Source organism: Papaver somniferum, chromosome 2 (assembly GCF_003573695.1).
Source record: "Papaver somniferum cultivar HN1 chromosome 2, ASM357369v1, whole genome shotgun sequence".
NCBI classification, from domain to species: Eukaryota; Viridiplantae; Streptophyta; class Magnoliopsida; order Ranunculales; family Papaveraceae; genus Papaver; species Papaver somniferum.
The window spans coordinates 126,916,328-126,937,256 of record NC_039359.1 but is presented as its reverse complement, the minus strand read 5'-3'; positions in this window follow the sequence as shown (position 1 = coordinate 126,937,256).

Below are 20,929 nucleotides of genomic sequence, written 5' to 3'. Positions count from 1 at the left end.
TTTTTCTTGTAATTCTTTTTTCGAAGTTTTTTACTTCGAGAAATAAGAATCCTTCATTTTCTTCTTTGTTCAAACACTATCACTGCCAGGAAAGACTAAAACAACCCGAAGCCTAATAAGACATAATTGACCATACAAGAGTGAGTAGTGCGATAACATCCACAACTTTTATGATGATACCATTTCCAAGTCTATACTATTTGTCTTTACAAGACAAGCAGAACAATTTGAGGGGAAAAGAAGAAAAGTAATACAATTGTCTTTTACATCTTATGGACCAAAAAAAAATAGAATGTTTTTCTCATTTGTTCTTTTTGATGGATAAATTTTTTTATTACTCAAACAAATATCTTAGATCTTCACTGTCATCCACCTACCTCGTAACAACATTATTCACTAAATTTGTTTTTCAAAATAAAACACCTCGACGGCGTCATGTATTAAGTAAGATACACTAGTTCTTTAGACTGACTCCTAGAACATCCTTTGGAGATACACTGGTCATGTCAGCCCCATTATACAAACACAATTGACTCCTAGCACATTTTGCAGGATACGCTGGTCAAACACAAATAAGTCAAGGTATCTCAGAGACGTTATCAAGCATGCAAGCCTCCTTTTTCTCTCAAACATGTCCGAGCTGACTTCGGAGAGACTCAGTTGCGCGAGCCAAACCTTTAATGGCCTCAATCATGTGATCCAAACCTCAGACGGCCTCAATCTCGTGAGCCAAACCTCATACGGTATCAAGCGCATGAGCCAAAACTCGGATGGCCTCATGCAACTCCAAGCTGAAACATCTCGTCTGAAGAAGTTGTATACAATCATAAGACTCAGACACGAGCCTCACCTAAGCCTCGGGCCTCTTTCTCGGCATCTCAAACACACTCACGACTAGTAAATTGAGCCTGAATTGTACATGTCTATCCAAAAACATGTATAAGCTCCCTTGAGCTCCTCGTGCTCAATAAAGAGACCCACAAGCAATAATACGGTCTCCACATGACATATGTGACCATCCATGGAGAGGGGGGGGGGGGTCCCAATCTCAGCTCCTCTCACATTGTACACATGATTTCTGAGGCATTTCATGCCTTTTCACGTGGCTTGTCCTAGTCACTCTCACAAGTCAGAGAATATCTCTCTATCTTAGCCAACACCAGCTATTGAAAATATTTCTCTCCCTCAATATATCATCACAAAAGCTGACTCATCCACACATAAATGGGGGATATAAATTAGGGTTCTGGTCTTGCGGTGTACGGTACGTCTGAGAAATACCGGTCTTATTTCTCACCGCTAAAGAGAGTAAAAACATTGGAATAAAGTGATAAAAGACAACCTAGTAAAGGCAGTGGAATGAAGAGACGGGAAAATTGGTCCGCACGGCAAGTTCATATCTTCACCGACTTAAGATTAGAGAATTCAGCTATAAATAGGTTCTTTATTTCTCCAAGCTAAGACACAACTTTCTCATAAACTCTTAGAGAAATTCTTCTTTAAACCCTATAATTTTATAATCTCTCTCTTCATCTCTGATTCCCTCTCTAAGACCGTCCCTAACCTCGCATGTGATTGAAGCATCCTTTGAACGGCCACTATGCGTGGTTTAGGCGAAGACTGTTCGTGATCAACCTCCCATAACTCACTTTCAAAAACCCTAGAATCTTACTTTTAGCCTTTCACCGACTTTTGGTAACTAAATTTTGGCGATCGCAGTGGGAGGTTGTCCACTTAATTACAAAAGCCAATTCCATAAATCTGAATACAAAAATTTTTGTTGATTCAGTTTTTGTTAATCAATTGTAGACTTAGTCGAGAAGGTTATCCCTACCAGCACCTTTCTCTCTCAGACGATTGTTGGACCTTAGTGAATAGGGTAGTGACGTTCTGGATCACTTGAATCTCTCCTTCCATAGGAAAAATATAAACGTCTCAGTAATATATCGTTATAAGAATCTACTATTAACCCTTGAAAACGTTGTGTAAGAACCAAGGCGAGCTCATGGGGGCACAACAAAATCTTGCAAAAACTCAGATCGACACCCTGACTTATCTGAAAACACTTGTAGAATGACCAATAAGGATAGATCCAACAAATCCAAATCAAGTACACATTTCCCAAAGAATGAGCATTAAAACCGCTGGGAATAATGCGGACGGGATCCACTCTGCAAACGGCCTCGCCGGAGAAGATGAGAAGATGAAGCTCATAAAAAACAGGACAAAACCAAGGAGCAACCATCCATGTGGTCTCATCACTCTCAAGGACCAGATTACGCTCTAAACTTAAATATTCTGACGAATATTTGCTTCAAAATTCGTTTAGGTCAAGGGCCCCTCGTCCATATCACAACGGACTTAGGAAGTTTAGTTACTACACTTCGTTATTTTACTCATCACTCTTTCATTCTGTATCTGATTAACCTCGTTCTTTGTCCATTGGATTCGTATTTTCATTTTCATAGTCTAAGTTAGCAAACACTTGGAAAGGCTCTCAAAAAATTCGCGATATAATCAAAAATGTTGCGGAGCCACCTATTGTCACAAACTACCATATCCATCCAAGATACAGCTTGTTATTTTTTCTGCTCTAGTGGGTCATGACCAGAACGCGAAAAAGTATAATACGAGGCTAGATCGCGAGATAAATCTCAACCAAAGCTCAGCCTTATCCGAAGACGTAAAGTTGTTGATCAATATGCTACCTTAACACCCGTTCTGTCAGAAACGAGAGGAATTAGCCCTAGGAATTTGCGAACAAGTCTCAGTGAGATTCCATCTTACTGTACCAAGGACTATTTAGTTTCATTCGCAGATTAGATCTCAGTTCACCCAGAACGGAAAAGGATAATATTTTTGCAGCCGAACCTACATGGGGGAAATAAATTTGTGGTGATACTCGCGAGGTCAAATATTCATATAAAGATTCCGCTACTCGACCTGCGGCTACAAGAAACTACTATCACTGAAGTAAATAGGGGGGATCTTCATCACTCAGTCCATAAGCTACTCATCCAGACGCTCCTAGCCATATGATACTTTCACATAGAAGTGGATCAGGGAAAGATCAATACTGCGGAATATATAAGAGTTAATTCTATCTTTTATCAATATTTGAATGAAGATGTAATAGACTTAATTTTTGTGATATGAGATAATCATAGTTTATGGACGTAAACACACATATCTCATAAAAAATTTGCAATATATAAAACTATAAAGATTAATACTGCAAAATCATCTGCCAAATAACTTAGAATTTAAATAAATAAATCTAAAACATTGCAAGATGAAAATCGTTGGCAATAGCTATGTGTAATCACAATACATGTTATTCCAAACCCTAGTTATCCTTCTTAAAACACAAGAATAAATTCTCATAAGAAGTTTCCTAGACATTATTTAAGCAAGAAACAAAAGATCATTTCACTTACTTTGAAGACTCTTCTCATATTCCCTATAATCATCAAGCTCATCTTCGATTAGATCAATTCTGGATTCGAGATTATCCATCTTGTCCTCAAGTCTTTTGGATGAAGATTCGAGTTCACTCTTCAAAGCACGTACTTGTTCCAAGAAGAGATTCATGGTTAATGAGAGTTTATCAAAATGAGAGACAGTGAGATTCACATCAGAGGGGGAATCACGTTTGTAATGACACATCTCATTATCAGAAGAATCAAAATGAACTTTCTTAGAAGGAAAGAGAACAGTCCAGACATCATCTTCTTTACTGGAAAGACTTGATGACGACATGATAGAAGAAGATAAATGAAATGCTTGCTTACAGAAAAAAAATCTTCCAACTTAAAAAGAAGGAAGTTATGGGATAAATTTCCAAAATGACCTTTGCCTAAAACCTTAACATAATTTTGGATATCCCGAAAGGACATTATTAGATAAACCGTTTATACATGGGAACGGTTCTCAGCTCAATAACAGAAATTAGAGCATAAAAAAGAAAAGCAGAAACATGTTAGCAGAGAAGTAACAGAAATCTTTTCACATCCCTCTTGAAGATTATGGTTCTTGTCCAAGGGAAAACAAGAACACTTTTAAATCCTATTACAAATTGTAATTTCTCCCATCCAATAAAGGATCGGGTGGATTTTTATGAGAAGAGGATGATTTCGTTATTCCTTGTTTCTGATTTCTATTTATGGAGGAAAGATCAAGAGTAGACGTCTTCCTTTCCTGCAATGTTCCGAAAACCCTGTTTATCGATTTTCGCAAACTATGAATGGTTATGAATATCTCTTTCGAAGGTGATGTAGATTTCTTATGAGATTTTCTTTTCTCATTCTGGTAACATAAATTAATAGAAGAAGATTTTTCAAGAACCTTTATGCAAAACATCTCTGGATGATCCTGGATTTTATACAAGGGTGACAAGCGATTTGTCGTGTCATTATATGTTACCATATCTTTCTCATTACAAGAGAGGTTTGAAAAGGACATGATTTCGTGAGTAATATGCTGATTGGGTTTAAAAGAGTTTTTCAAAGATAATTGATTCTTCTTCTTAAAATCACGGTTGCGAGATGTCGCATTTTCTTGTCTTAATTTTTTCAGTTGACATTCTAGATCATCAATCCTTTTAATCCATGCTTCCTTATCTAGTTGAAACATACTCTTCATTGAGTACAGATCTTTGGTCAAAAGATCAGTTTTCTTTTCTGAGGAAGTTAGATCGTTTATCGTGGAACAATCAGAGCTGTTAGAAAAACAAGTGTGATTATCCGCAAAGTAGGTGAGAGAACTTTCACAGACTTCTTCCTTAGGACATTAGTCCAAAGTTTCCATCCATGCTTTGGTTAACTCACTAACCTCCTTATTAGGATAACCAGAGATATTATGAATACTTTGATAGAACTTGGAACAAGTTCCATTATCATAGTATTTGTGAAATTTTTCATCCTTCTTATTGATTGACGACGAATTTTTTTGAGACTTTCTTTTTCTCTGTCTAAGAGTTTTCTTTAACTGTTGTACAAACAATAAAAGAGTTGGATTAAAGCAATTTTCATCCTTTGTATCAATCAATTAAGAACATAAAGACTTTATATTAGATGTAGCAACATGATTGCAAGACATGTGAAGTTTTTCTCTTTTACTCAGTTCAAGATAAAAAAATCTTTAGTTTTCCAACAAGAGTATTTCTGGAAAGAGTTTCAAGGTTACTTCCTTCAACAATGGCATGTTTCTTAGAATCGTATCTAGCTGGCAACGATCTGAGAATTTTCATCACAACGTCCTTTTCAGGAATAGTCTTACCTAATGCAAAAGATGCATTAACAATTTCAGGCACTTTGTGATCAAATTCATCAAATGAATCTTCATCAGCCATACGAAGGTTTTCCCAATCAGAATTTAGGTTTTGAAGCCTAGCGAGATTCTCGCTTCAAAGCAAAATTATGACGGATTGAATGCAATCATCCCTGCCATTACCCCAGATCTTCAGCACCATGTGACTACGTGCACTCGGTCTAAAGATGCGTGGGATATCTTAGAAACCGTATTTGAAGGGAATACCTATGAAAAAGAAGTTAAGATTCAAAACCTAAATTCTGACTGGGAAAACCTTCGTATGGCATATGAAGATTCATTTGATGGGTTTAATCACAAAGTGTCTGAAATTGTTAATGCATCTTTTGCATTGGGTAAGACTATTCCTGAAAAGGACATTGTGATGAAAATTATTAGATCATTTCCATCTATATACAATTCTAAGAAACAGGCCATCGTTGAAGGAAATAACCTTGATACACTTTCCAGAAATACTCTTGTTGGGAAGTTAAAGATCTTTGATCATGAGCATGTATCCAAATCTGGAGAGGATATTGCTTTCAAAGCACAAAAGAACACCAAATTACTTGATAAAAGTAAAAGTGTTGGCATCTCTGAAGATGATCCTTATGATACTGATTCATCAGATGAAGATCTTGACAAGTCAGTCTCTTTGATCACAAGACAATTTAGAGATCTTATTTTGAGGAGAGGTAAACGGCTCACTAGAGATAAACCTAAGTCATCAGTTAAACCTCATAATCGTGTTCCTCCTAAAAATAGGGATACTGACGATACTGATGACGAGGATATGACACATTGTTTCAAGTGTAAAGGTTTTGGTCATTTTTCAAATGAGTGTCTGAATCGTAGAAAATACACTGGGAACAAAGGTCTTGCTGCAACTCATGATGAAATATCTGATCACTATGATTCTAATGAAGACGAAAAATCAAGTGTTGCACTCTTCTGTGAAAATATTGATTTTGATAATTGTAGCAATACGTACATCAACCTCGATATTCTTCCGGGAGAAACTTCAACCACTTTGGAGGATAAAATGGATTTCTCTTTGATTTTGATAATTGTAGCAATATGTTATTTCTAATTTTTCAGGTTCTACCGTTTGTCTAGCAGCATGCACAACTATGGCGTCTGAACCATCCTCCATGTTGACATGTTCTTATTGTACTCTCAAGGGTCATAAACTCTCTAGTTGTTTCAAGTACAAGCATAAAGTAAGATATGTTAACAAACCTCAGCGGAGAGAAAATCGATTAGCGAACAAACTCAAACTTGTTCAGAAGTCGACTGAGGTACGTAAACTTATCTCTTATCCAAAGAAGTTAATTTCCAAAGATAAGAGTAGACCTCTAGAGAAAAGAATACGGTCTAAACAGTCTGTTAAACATGTTTTTAAGAATTTCGCTCAAGAAGGTTATGGTGGACAGATTATTGTTCACCCCAGCACAACTTAGTTGGGTTGTTGGTGTATCTTGTCTCAAGTGCCTGGTTCAAAAGAGACAAGAAATTACACTTCAGGCTTTAGGAAAAGAAAATTTTTAGTTTTATTTTATTTTTAGTTTCGTTTTTCGCCTATCTGGAATTTTTTCATCTTTTCATATCTAATTGATATTGAAAAGAGTTTCCCTGTTTGATTATTAAAAAGAGGGTTAAAATCGATAATTTTTCCTTCTTTAGGGTTGTGAGTTTTGCGTACGTGAATCCTTTTAGGTGTATAAAGGTTCTGTAACCCTACATTCTGTTTTCCTTCTGTAAAAAAACCTCTTTTTATCACAAGGGTGCTTGTTGAACTTGATTTGTGAATTTCTCTCACAATCTTATACTTGTATGGAGACTCCAAGCATCATATCTTCTGATGGAAAAGAGGTTAATATGATTGTTAAGCCATCAATCATTAAGGAAAAAGATATGTCTCCGGTACCCTCTTCCTTGAAAAGAAAAAGGAGGAATGTGAGGAAACCAAGGGTTGTCCCTTCAAATCTTCAGAAGTTTTCTGGTGTTCTTGAAGAGTTGAAGGAAACAAGAAAGGAGATACTGCAAATAAAGACTATTGTTTTTAGGACTCTTGAAATTCAAAAGGCCCTGGTTCGGCATCATTCAAGAAGGTATGTTGGAATTGACTCCTATCTCCATGAACCTTATGTTCCAATGGCTGTTGACGACAAGGAGTTCAGGGACGATAAAGAATTTTTCAAAGGTTTAAATGTCTAGGAAACTTCTTATGAGAATTTATTCTTGTGTTTTAAGAAGGATAACTAGGGTTTGGAATAGCAATTATTGTGAGTACACATAGCTATTGCCAATGTTTTTCATCTTGCAATGTTTTTAGATTTATTTATTTAAATTATAAAGTTTATTTGGAAGATGATTTTGCAGTATTAATCTTTTTGGTTTCATATATTGCAAAGATTATTATGGGATATGTATGTTTAAGTCTGTGAACTATGATTTTCCCATATTCGTCAAAAGTTAAGCCTAATGTGTCATTATACAAATATTGATGGAAGATATGATGGACTGTTGATTACAAAGATTAAGTCTATTATATGTCTTTATGCAAATATTGATGAAAAATAGAATTTATCTTTGAATATTCCGCAGTATTGATCTTTCCCTGATCCACTTATATGTGAAAGTATTGTGTGGCTCCGTAAGCTTTCTTATGTTGATCATTTCCGATTAAATTAAACATGGGTTCTCTTGTCGTTAGTTTAATTGAGTTTTCTGGATAAAATTCATGTTTCATGTGATTTGTTAATATCCAAAGAAATCCTTCTTTTCTTGTAAAGTAAGGTCGCTCTTGTTGTTCTTTCGGGAATGACATTTTATGGGGAGAGTTCTTATTTGAACTTGTGCTTAATTGCCAAATCTTTGTGGGGAGTGTGACTGTGGAATATTGTAGGAGTTTTCTTGTATCTCTATTAACTCCTTGATGAATGCATTTAGTTTCGACTATATGATTGCATCTAAACAAAGTTGATATGTTTTCTTTTAGTGATGAAGAATCTCTATGAGAATTTCATTATGATCCCACTAGTTTTCGTACCTTTGCCAATTTATATTGACAAAAAGGGGGGGAATTAATTTGTAGTTCACACTACAAATACATATGGTTTACGGATCATTATGTAAGGTGGAGTGGTTTTCATGTGAGATGAAGTATTGACTAAGGGGGGATGATACATATCACCACATTATTATTGTCAAAGTTGTGATACAATTGGACTTTGATGTTGTGTAATAATACTATGACACTGTATAACAATACGAAAACATCTTGTTTTTATATATTGTTATAGCTACGGATCTTCAACAACTATGATGTTGAGTTGAACACGTTCAAAATCACTGGAGTACTTGGAAGTGACGAAGATTTCGAGTAATTTTGGAGGACCAAGGAAATCAAGCATTTGGATGAGAAGCTACAAAGTTTATTTATTTTGTAATCCATATGTATTGATAGTTTTGTCGCTAAAATTGATAAAGGGCGAGATTGTTAGAGCACTGCTCGGTCGAACTCTCAAGCGTTGCTATCTCAAGCTTGTTTGTCAAGTTTAGTTGCCAAAACTATAAGTCTTGATTTCTAGTCTACACTTATAGTTAAGTCTCGGATTAGGATAGTCAGTGTAGTTGAGCATTAGACTTCACGGCGTTCATCGATTGAAGACGAAGAACTACAAAGGGGAGCTTTTGGAACTTCATCAACAAAAGGTATGTGGATATTTGAACTCATCTATCACTTAAAAGTATATTTACTCTATGTCCTATTTGAGACAGAAGTCATATAGCTATATAGACTTCGATTATACACATTTGATATTTCGAGTTAAGTTTAACTCGCTTGCATATTTCTCAAAATATGTGTTGGTAAGCTTTCGCCTTAACCAAGTTCATCTTATATTCTTGACGAAAGTCAAAAGATGATCATGTGAAAATCGCCTTGTAACATCTTACATGATTTGTGTGAGACAGTCATTTGTTGTAGCCTCAGAATGTTTCTATTGATCATTCGATCACTTGAAAATTGCTTTGAAGCTAATAGTTTGTGTGAGACAGCTATTTTCGTCTTCTAAGAATGTTTCAATGATTGAAATGGGAGTTTAGAACAAATAACCATGATTGGATATATCATAGTATGCATACTTGTATGCTAACTGTTGCATGTTATTCCAAGTCCGGGAACCATAGTATGCATACCCGTATGCGTACTGGTTGGTTAAGCAAAGTTCGGGAACTTAGTATACACACCTGTATGGTACTGGCATGAGGTTCAAGTTCCGGAAAGTCGACTGAGTTTGGAAGGTATGCGTACCCGTTCTCATACTGGCGAACCCAAACTAAGTCCGGCTACTAAGGTATTCGTACCTGTTTGCTTACTTGAGTAGGTTATTGTAAAGACCTGCAAGCTTGTCAACGCTATTAGACCGGTCAAGTGTCGAATTAGCCGATAATAACTCGATTAGTTTAACACGAACGATAATTAATAGGAATTAATCTAACAACGATCTAGATACGAAAATAGTACTGTTGAATAGATATCAAAAAGTTATGCGAATTAGGCTACTCAACGTGTCAATCAAATACCAGATGAGGAAGTAATGATCAGATTGGTTTGAAGGGCAAAATAATATTTTTACAAATAGACCAACCTGGAGTTCCCTTAGCGAAGAGTGTGGGTGCAATAGTATCATCCTTGATCTTATCTTCACCCGATCGAGAAGATAAAACTCTTATGTATTTTCTTCTTCTTTCCTATACTTCTTTCTTCTCGTTATTTCTTCTTCATTGTTCTGCTCTTCCTCTGTTCTTCATTATCTGATGGTTTGTGAATCAAATTGATGAATTTGAGATCGAAACAATGGGAGAAGGATCATGTAGTGACTTCCGGTGAACTGAGAGATATGATATTGATGTTGGAGAAGATTGAGTTGTTGTTATAAATTGAAAATCGGGTTTCTGAAGTTAGGGTGCGTAGAATTGATGATAATATAGTGATAATGAAGGATTAAGAACAATTGGGTTGTTGTTTAGTTGTATTTTTAGTGTTATCTTGAAGAGTAATTTGAGTTTGATAATTAGGTGATGTGTTGTTGAATCAAGTTCAATTGCCTGAGTAGAACTAATCAGAGGTAATGGTTATTCTTAGTTAATTGAGTAAAGCTTTCTGTTCAATTTCGAGTTTATAAGATTGTTAATTGGCATAATAATTGAGACGCAGGAATTGAGATTGTATTAGAATGGGTAATTGAAGTGCAGAATTACATGGGATGAATTTCTATATATCTGAATTGAGAAATTCAGTTTAAGGAAGGTGTTGTTGTTGTTGTTATGGTCTGTATGATGAGTGATTTCAAGAGATGGATATGAGTAACTGTGATTTTTGGATTGAGTATGATCTCAATTGAAGTTGCAGTATGATTGAGTTACAGGTTCAGGGGACTGGATCGCGTGTATATTTGATCTGATAGTGGTAATTGGAGATGGTGGTGTTATCTGTGTTATGTAATGCAACTGAAGTAAGATGAATGGTTTAATAATTGTGGGTATGAAGGTGGTTGTGTTGAGAAATGGGTTATAGGAATGAATGTGTATGGATGGTGGTGTAAGTTGTGATTCTGGTGGAACTGCAGATTCAGTTTGTGCTGGTGGAGTTAATGTTAATAAGAATGCCAGAGAACTGTTAGTGTAGGAATTGAAGTGGTGCTATGGATGTTGATGATTATGTAATGAAATTGAAATTCATATTTTGGAGTGTGTTGAGTTGTAAGCAATGGAACTGGTGCATATATAATGAGTTGGTGGTAATGTTGTTAAATTTCATGGAACTGCAGTTGTAGATATAGTGGTGTTGTTTGTGTATTTGTGGAGTTGGAACTGGGAATTGTAGTTTGTATTCGTGTAAGATGAGTTGGGTTGTATCTTTTGAGAATGATTTGAAATTGGGAATGAGGGTTAGATGAAGGTGTTGAGTGAATCTTTAGGGGACAGCTTGATACTGCTTTTGCAGGTAAACTTAGTTTCAGTTGTGAATTGTAGAATTCTGTTATAGTGAATTTATTTATATAATGATCAATGATAGAATCAGGTTGGTGAAATTGAACTAGGATTAGAGTTGCAGGTGTGGTAGAACCTTTGGCTTGTGCTTGTGGCTCAGGCCTGAACCTTATGCCTGTCTGACTGAACTTATTCAGTCTGACTCGTTTTGTTTAGCTTACTCAGACTATGTGACTGAGTCAAATCAGTTTAACTCAGTTGACCTTTTGACCAGGAACTTGACCTTGACAAGTGGACTTGACTTTGAATAGACGTTGACAGTCAGTTGACTCTTTTGACCATTAATGACCTTTAGTTGACTCAGATGAACTGGGCTTTAGTTAATGGGCTTACTTAGAGAACTTGGTCTTATAGCCAGTGTTCCTAATTAATATGAATTGGACCCTTATGGTCCTAATCGACATTAATTCCTTCTACAATGTTGTAGATATTCATAAGACTTAGCTATTGGACTATAGGACCAACCCAATTGAATTAGTAAACCTTAGTTATGCTAAAGACAGAGAATAAAAAGGTGTAAGGTCATAAATGGGCTTAGAACAATTAGAGACTTGTATGATTCTTTTGTGAGCCTTTTGGATAGATTCTTAGACTTCTTGTGTGATTAACAGTTAGTCTATTAACCACGATTGATTCAAAGGATGAACCAGTGGATCGTGGATCTCGAGGTAGGCGTAGCTTGTCATCAAAAGAGGTGGGAATACATTTGACTCTCTTGTAACCATTGATGTTTTCTTTTACAAAGATTTATGTTTATCAAACTCATGCATTGTCTAGTTGTGCATTCCATACTTTGTTTAAATTGCATTATGATAATTCTGTTGATTCTGTGAATCTTTCCACGATTTGGAAAGGACTTGTAATTCTTTGTTTGTCATTATGAATTATTATAGGGAATGAGAATTTCCAATTGTGGTATATAGGATAGGCTCCTTCATATTTATACCTACATGAATTCAGCTTTTATTGCTTAGAGTGGGTCATCATGGTCTTGGTGATATGAATAGCTACTGAGTGTGGTTAGCACGAATATTATACATTATTTGAAGAAGGAGTTTGTCCATATACATGTTTGTTTATTTCAGTGACTTGGTTTTTTTTTAACAAGGGGGTATATTTCATTAAACGAAAGCTCTAACGAGCAACGTTACAGGACCCCAAAACAGAGTAAACCCGTTGCTGAAACGGTGACCCATAAACCGACAAGCTTCTACTGAATACTAATTGGAAATCCATACTAATTGGAAACCTCGGAACAAATCCTAAAGGACGACTAGCATCCATATTGTAGACAACTAAAGAAGCTAGACCGATACATAAGGAACCGACTCTGAAGACAGATTCCACAGAAACCAGTGGAGACAACAACATTAATGGAGAGCAAACCATCAATGGTTTACAAACTGCAAAGTAGAAACGGTAAGAAAGCCAACATACAAATCCTCCAACATAAAAATATCGCCACCGATGGGAAGGCCAATCAGTAAAAGCCCAAACCAGAGAAGGACCATGGATCAGCAGAGGAACCGGTCCATCCATAACCCAACCCGACTCGACCCGGGAAAAACCCTAGCCACCATCTTCCCTACCAATAGAACGGAGAATCATCAATTTCACTGGAGAAATATCAGCTAGATAACCAGATCACTTCCAAAACAACAACCATCAAAAATAAACACCACCAGCAATTCCAATACATCAAAAACAGATCCCATACCAACAAGACGGTGGTCAAAGCAACACCCCCATGGCCAACAACATACAAACCCCAGAAGCCATCACCACCACCGGAAATCATCATCTCCAGCAGAAGAAACTAACAGCAACACAACAGACATCACCATCACCGGAAGCTGAAATCACCGAACAACCAAGGGAAAAACACAACAAACAGCAACCCAACAACATAATCATGAAGAATCAAACTAAAATCCCCAAGAAACCACCAACTAACAGACCCAGACCATAGATCTAGAAAGAGGTGCACCAACTGATCGATTAATCATGAAAGGAGCAAATCCACCGTAAAAGAAAACCTATTCATAACTAATTACAGTTGTTACATATGAATCTTACTTAATTTAATCCATAAAGTACCAAATCAATCAAGATTCAAAGAAAGCAGATGAAGTTTTTTTTTTGGTCGGTGTAGATAGGAAAAAGAGGAAAGAGAAAGAGTCGATAGTTCCTTCAGTGACTTGGTCACTTTTTAATGTTTGGGAGAACATTATTGTTTTCCAAATCTTGCCATGATTACTTGAAAGTTAAATGTTATTCCTACTGGGCATCCCTTTTAGGGATGATGTACTCACCCATTCCCACTTTCAGTTTCAGTGACAGCTCAGAGTTGCGCCGCGAAAGCTTCAAGGGTTGAGTTCGCTAGTTGATTAACTTCTGTTATGTTTATTATGTTGTATATTTTATTTGTAAACAAATGACTATTGTATATGTATCATCTGAGAGGAATCCTTATATATATATATATTTCTGAGCGGGGCTAGTTTAGGGTTAAGTTTTTATAGCAGATTTCTAAATTGAATGTTTGAGTAAATGATTTAGATTCTTAGTGCCTCTTTATTTAGCTAATCTCTTGGATTAATCAGCTGCTAGCTTAGGGGCACTACAGTGTTGGTATCAGAGCTCATTATTAGATCTTATATGGGAAAGGATAGATATAGCCAGTGCCAGTTAGTGAACTAGATTACTTAGAACTGGGTTAGGATTGTGAGATAAAACTTAATAACTAAAAGCTATCAGTAATTAAAAGATTTATTGACTGATTGATTTGTTTGTTTGTTTGGTTGTTTGTTTATATAATGAAGTAAAAATTGTAGGGTACACCAATAACTTTAGCTAGTAAAGATTAGAGAATAATTAGTCTAGCACGTACACAATCCAATACTAGAGAAATAGTGAGATTAGTATCATTGATAAATCTTGAAAATCACATAGAAAGTTATGGAGCACTTCGACTTATATGTAGGATCAACAGTTTATAAATACGTAAATGTTAATAATATTTTGGGACTCAATAATATTTGTAAGAGTAGTTAGAATAATAGTTCGACCATCACTATTATAAAATTAAACTATAATATTTTACTATAAAATTTAGAGTTATTGTAAATATCATTTGGATAATAATTATAGGATAGTAATAGCAAAATGTAAATGTTATTAACAGTACAACTTAACGATTATTTAACAATAATATAAATTTAAGAAAATAAAGTTAGATCAAATCAAATTTAGTATTAATAATAAAATTAAACTTGGCATTATGATTAGTTACGATTAACTTTTATCGGTCTAAGAAATAAGAAATAATAATAATAATAAAATATTAATACCAAACAACTATGAGAAAATGTTAGCGGATATTTACATAGACCAAGTCATATGACGAAATAAAGAAATAGATACAGTGGAAATAATAACAACAACATGTGGATAATAATTATAGCATTCAGTGATTTTTAAATAATACATGAATTTAAAAATTATTTAGTTATAATAATATAGTTTCATTTGGAATTAAAAAAAATCCGAGTTCATTAAAATAAATAAATAACAATAATAATGATAAATAAAAATAAGTTTTGATGATTAAATTGCTTAAAATGATGTGAACTATTTATATATTTTACGAAGTAAATTTATCTTACTTACACCAATTACGATTAAAGTCTAGAGATTAATTGATCTTAATAAATTAATACTTAGTTAATCCAGCACTGGGGAATAGTGAAGGTTGTGTTTTCTCTGTTCGTAGGAAGGCATTGTTGGCTTGGCCAACCTTGACAGGACAACTGCATTCAGAGATGACCGATCATAGAAGTTTGGTTTAATTCTTTAGTAAACTTATAGATACAATTTCACCTAGAAAGATCCGAAGGATTCTTCCCTGTAGTTAGAGACACATATGTTACAAAATAGAAACTTGTATAGACAGCTTAAAGACTAAAATCTATAGTTTTGCATTATATAAATTATTGTAAGAAACTTAGACTTCTCAATTTGATAGAACATAAATCAGCGTAATTGAACCTATAAATTTTATATTTTAGTTGTAGAGCCATATAGGTTTGTGCTTTGTTTTATGTCGTCTGCGTTTAGACAAGAGATGTGATTATTCTATAAGATGGGAAGTTTCTGAAAACCAGAAGGATGGTTTGATTTTCGAGGACGAAAATGAATAATGTGGTGAGAATGTAAAGACCCGCAAGCTTGTCAACGTTATTAGACCGGTCAAGTGTCGAATTAGCCGATAATAACTCGATTAATTTAACACGAACGATAATTAATAGCAATTAATATAACAACGATCTAGATACGAAACTAGTACCGTTGAATAGATATCGAAAAGTTATGCGAATTAGGCTACTCGAACGTGTCAATCAGATACCAGACGAAGAAGTAATCACCAGATTGGTTTGAAGGGCAAAATAGTATTTTCACAAATTGACCGACCCGGAGTTCCCTTAGCGAACAGAGTGGGTGCGATAGTATCATCCTTGATCTTATCTTCACCCGATCGAGAAGATAAAACTCTTCTGTATTTTCTTCTTCTTTCCTATACTTCTTTCTTCTCGTTATTTCTTCTTCTTTCTTCTGATCTTCCTCTGTTCTTCATTCTCTGATGGTTTGTGAATCAAATTGATGAATTTGAGATCGAAACAAGGGGAGAAAGATCATGTAGTGACTGCTGGTGAACTGAGAGATATGATATTGATGTTGGAGAAGATTGAGTTGTTGTTATAAATTGAAAATCGGGTTTCTGAAGTTAGGGTGCGTAGAATTGATGATGATATAGTGATAATGAAGGATTAAGAACAATTGGTTGTTGTTTAATTGGATTTGTAGTGTTATCTTGAAAAGTAATTTGAGTTTGATAATTAGGGTTTCTGCATGTTGTATTGGAATTCGAATTAGGCAAAGATTGAGAAGATTTAGATAAAATTGTAAGATGGGTTTGTTTAATTGAGACTTCTGAAGTGTTGTGGTGATAAATTGACAAGATAGATTTATGTTAAATGGAATTAGGGTTCTTGAGTCGATGTAAGTGAGGATTTAGAAGATTGTTTTGAAATGAGTTCTGTTGATATGAAGAAATGGGTTGTTGTTCTTGGTTCGAATTATAGAAGTCTTGAGTTAAGAATTGGTTGTGATGAACTGATGAATTACAGATGAAAAGGTGATGTGTTGCTGAATCAAGTTCAATTGCTTGAGTAGAACTAATCAGAGGTAATGGTTTTTCTTAGTTAATTGAGTAAAGCTTTCTGTTCAATTTCGAGTTTATAAGATTGTTAATTGGCATAATAATTGAGACGCAGGAATTGAGATTGTTTTAGAATGGGTCATTGAAGTGCAGAATTAGTTGGGATGAATTTATGTATATCTGAATTGAGAAATTGAGTTTAAGGAAGGTGTTGTTGTTGTTGTTGTTGTTGTTATGGCCTGTATGATGAGTGATTTCAAGAGATGGATATGAGTAACTGTGATTTTTGGATTGAGTATGATCTCAATTGAAGTTGCAGTGTGATTGAGTTACAGGTTCAGGGGACTGGATCACGTGTATATTTGATCTGATAGTGGTAATTGGAGATGGTGGTGTTATCTGTATTATGTAATGTAACCGAAGTAAGATGAATGGTTTAATAATTGTGGGTATGCAGGTGGTTGTGTTGAGAGATGGGTTACAGGAACGAATGTGTATGGATGGTGGTGTAAGTTGTGATTCTGGTGGAACTGCAGATTCAGTTTGTGCTGGTGGAGTTAATGTTAATAAGAATGCCAGAGAACTGTTAGTGGAGGAATTGAAGTGGTGCTATGGATGTTGATGATTATGTTAACGAAATTAAAATTCATATTTTGGAGTGTGTTGAATTGTAAGCAATGGAACTGGTGCATATATAATGAGTTGGTGGTAATGTTGTTAAAGTTGATGGAACTACAGTTGCAGATATAGTGATGTTGTTTGTGTATTTGTGGAATTGGAACTGGGAATTGGAGTTTTTACTCGTATAAGCTGAGTTGGGTTGTATGTTTTGAGAATGATTTGAAATTGGGAATGAGGGTTAGATGAAGGTGTTGAGTGAATCTTTAGGGGACAGCTTGATACTGCTTTTGCAGGTAAACTTAGTTTCAGTTGTGAATTGTGGAATTCTGTTATAGTGAATTTATTTATATAATGATCAATGATAGAATCAGGTTGGTGAAATTGAACTAGGATTAGAGTTGCAGGTGTGGTAGAATCTTTGGCTTGTGCTTGTGGCTCAGGCCTGAACCTTATGCTTGTCTGACTGAACTTATTCAGTCTGACTCGTTTTGTTTAGCTTACTTAGACTATGTGACCGAGTCAAATCAGTTTAACAAGTTGACCTTTTGACCAGGACCTTGACCTTGACAAGTGGACTTGACTTTGAATGGATGTTGACCGTCGGTTGATTATTTTGACCATTAGTGACCGTTAGTTAACTAATATGGACTGGACTTTAGTTAATGAGCTTACTTAGTGAACTTGGGCTTATAGCCAGTGTTCCTAATTAACATGAATTGGACCCTTATGGTCTGAATTGACATTAATTCCTTCTACAATGTTGTAGATATTCATAAGACTTAGGACTATATGACCAACCCAATTGAATTAGTAAACCTTAGTTATGCTAAAGACAGAGAATGAAAAGGTGTAAGGTCATAAATGGGCTTAGAACCATTAGATACACTTGCATGATTCTTGTGTGAATCTTTTGGCTAGATTCTTAGACTTCTTGTGTGATTAACAGTTAGTCTATTAACAACGATCGATTCAAAGGATGAACCAGTGGATCGTGGATCTCGAGGTAGGCGTGGCTTGTCATCAAAAGAGGTGGGAATACATTTGACTCTCTTGTAACCATTGATGTTTTCTTTTACAATGATTTATGTTTATCAAATTCATGCATTGTCTAGTTGTGCATTCCATGCTTTGTTTAAATTGCATTATGATAATTCTGTTGATTCTGTGAATCTTTCCACGATTTGGAAAGGACTTGTAATGCTTTGTTTGTTATTATGAATTGTTATGGGGAATGAGAATTTCCAATTATGGTGAATTCAACTTTTATTGCTTAGAGTGGGTCATCATGGTCTTGGTGATATCAATAGCTAATGAGTGTGGTTAGCACGAATATTATACATTGTTTGAAGAAGGAGTTTGTCCATATACATGTTTGTTTATTTAAATGACTTGGTCATTTTTTAATGTTTGGGAAAACATTATTGTTTTCCAAATCTTGCCATGATTACTTGAAAGTTAAATGTTATTCCTACTGGGCATCCCTTTTAGGGATGATGTGCTCACCCATTCCCACTTTCAGTTTCAGTGACAGGTCAGAGTTGCGCAGCGAAAGCTTCAAGGGTTGAGTTCGCTAGTTGATTAACTTGTGCCATGTTTATTATGTTGTGTATTTTATTTGTAAACCAAATGACTATTGTATATGTATCATCTTAGAGGAATCCTTGTATATATATATATTTCTGAGTGGGACTAGTTTTGGGTTAAGTTTTTGTAGCACATTTCTAAGTTGAATGTTTAAGTAAATGATTTAGATTCTTAGTGCCTCTTTATTTAGCTAATCTCTTGGATTAATCAGCTGCTAGCTTAGGGGGCGCTACAGTGTTGGTATCAGAGCTCATTATTAGATCTTATATGGGAAAAGGATAGAAATAGCCAGTGCCAGTTAATGAACTAGATTAGTTTAGAACTGGGTTGGGTTTGTGAGATAAATCTTAATAACTAAAATGTATCAGTAATTAAAAGATTTATTGACTGATTGATTTGTTTGTTTGGTTGGTTGTTTATGTAATGAAGTAAAAATTGTAGGGTACACCAATAACTTGAGCTAGTAAAGATTAGAGAATAATTAGTCTAGCACGTACACAATCCAACACTAGAGAAATAGTGAGATTAGTATTATTGATAAATCTTGAAAATCACATAGAAAGTTATGGAGCACTTCGACTTATATATAGGATCAACAATTTATAAATACGTAAATGTTAATAATATTTTGGGACTCAATAATATTTGTAAGAGTAGTTAGAATAATAGTTCGACCATCACTATTATAAAATTAAACTATAATATTTTACTATAAAATTTAGAGTTATTGTAAATATCATTTGGATAATAATTATAGGATAGTAATAGCAAAATGTAAATTTTATTAACAGTACAACTTAATGATTATTTAACAATAATATAAATTTAAGAAAATAAAGTTAGATCAAATCAAATTTAGTATTAATAATAAAATTGAAATTGCATTACGATTAGTTACGATTAACTTTTATCGGTCTAAGAAATAAGAAATAAATATAATAATAATAATAGTAATAATAATCAAAAATAATAAAAAATAATAATAACAATCATAATAATAATAATAAATATAATTACTTTTATGGTTAGGCATTGTTATTCAAAAGGGTGTAGGCACTCAGCCTGTCGCTCGTTTGCCTTTCACCGATGTTGTCGTTGATGTGTAATAATTTTTGAGATAATATAGTTGATAATAATAATATAATAGAATATTAATACCAAACAACTATGAGAAATTGTTAGCGGATATTTACTTATACCAAGTCATACGACGAAGTAAAGAAATAGATACATTGGAAATAATAACAGTAATATTTGGATAATAATTATAACATTCAGTTATTTTTAAATCATACATGAATTTAAAAATTATTTAGTTATAATAATATTGTTTCATTTGGAATTAAAAAAAATCCGAGTTCATTAAAATAAATAAATAACAATAATAATGATAAATAAAAATAAGTTTTGATGATTAAATTGCTTAAAATGATGTGAACTATTTATATATTTTACGTAGTAAATTTATCAGACTTACACCAATTACGATGAAAGTCTAGAGACTAATTGATCTTAATAAATTAATACTTAGTTAATCCGGTACTGGGGAATAGTGAAGGTTGTGTTTTCTCTGTTTGTAGGAAGACATTGTTGGGCTTGGCCAACCTTGGCAGGGCAACTGCATTCAGATCCGGAGGATTCTTCCTTGTAGTTAGAGACACATATGTTACAAAATATAAACTTGTGTAGACAGGTTAAAGACTAAAATCTATAGTTTTGCATTACATAAATTAGTGTAAGAAACTTAGACTTCCCAATTTGATAGAACTTAAATCAGCGTAATTTAAGCTAGAGCTACAAATTTTGTATTTTAGTTGTAGAGCCATATAGGTTTGTGCTTTGTTTTATGTCGTCTGCGTTTAGACAAGAGATGAGATTATTCTATAAGGTGGGAAGTTTCTGAAAACCAGAAGGATGGTTTGATTTTCGAGGACGAAAATGAATAAGGTGGGGAGAATGTAAAGAACCGCAAGCTTGTCAACACTGTTAGACCGGTCAAGTGTCGAATTAGCCGATAATAACTCGATTAGTTTAACGCGAACGATAATTAATATTAATTAATCTAACAACGATCTAGATACAAAACTAGTACCGTTGAATAGATATCGAAAAGTTATGCGAATTAGGCTACTCGAACGT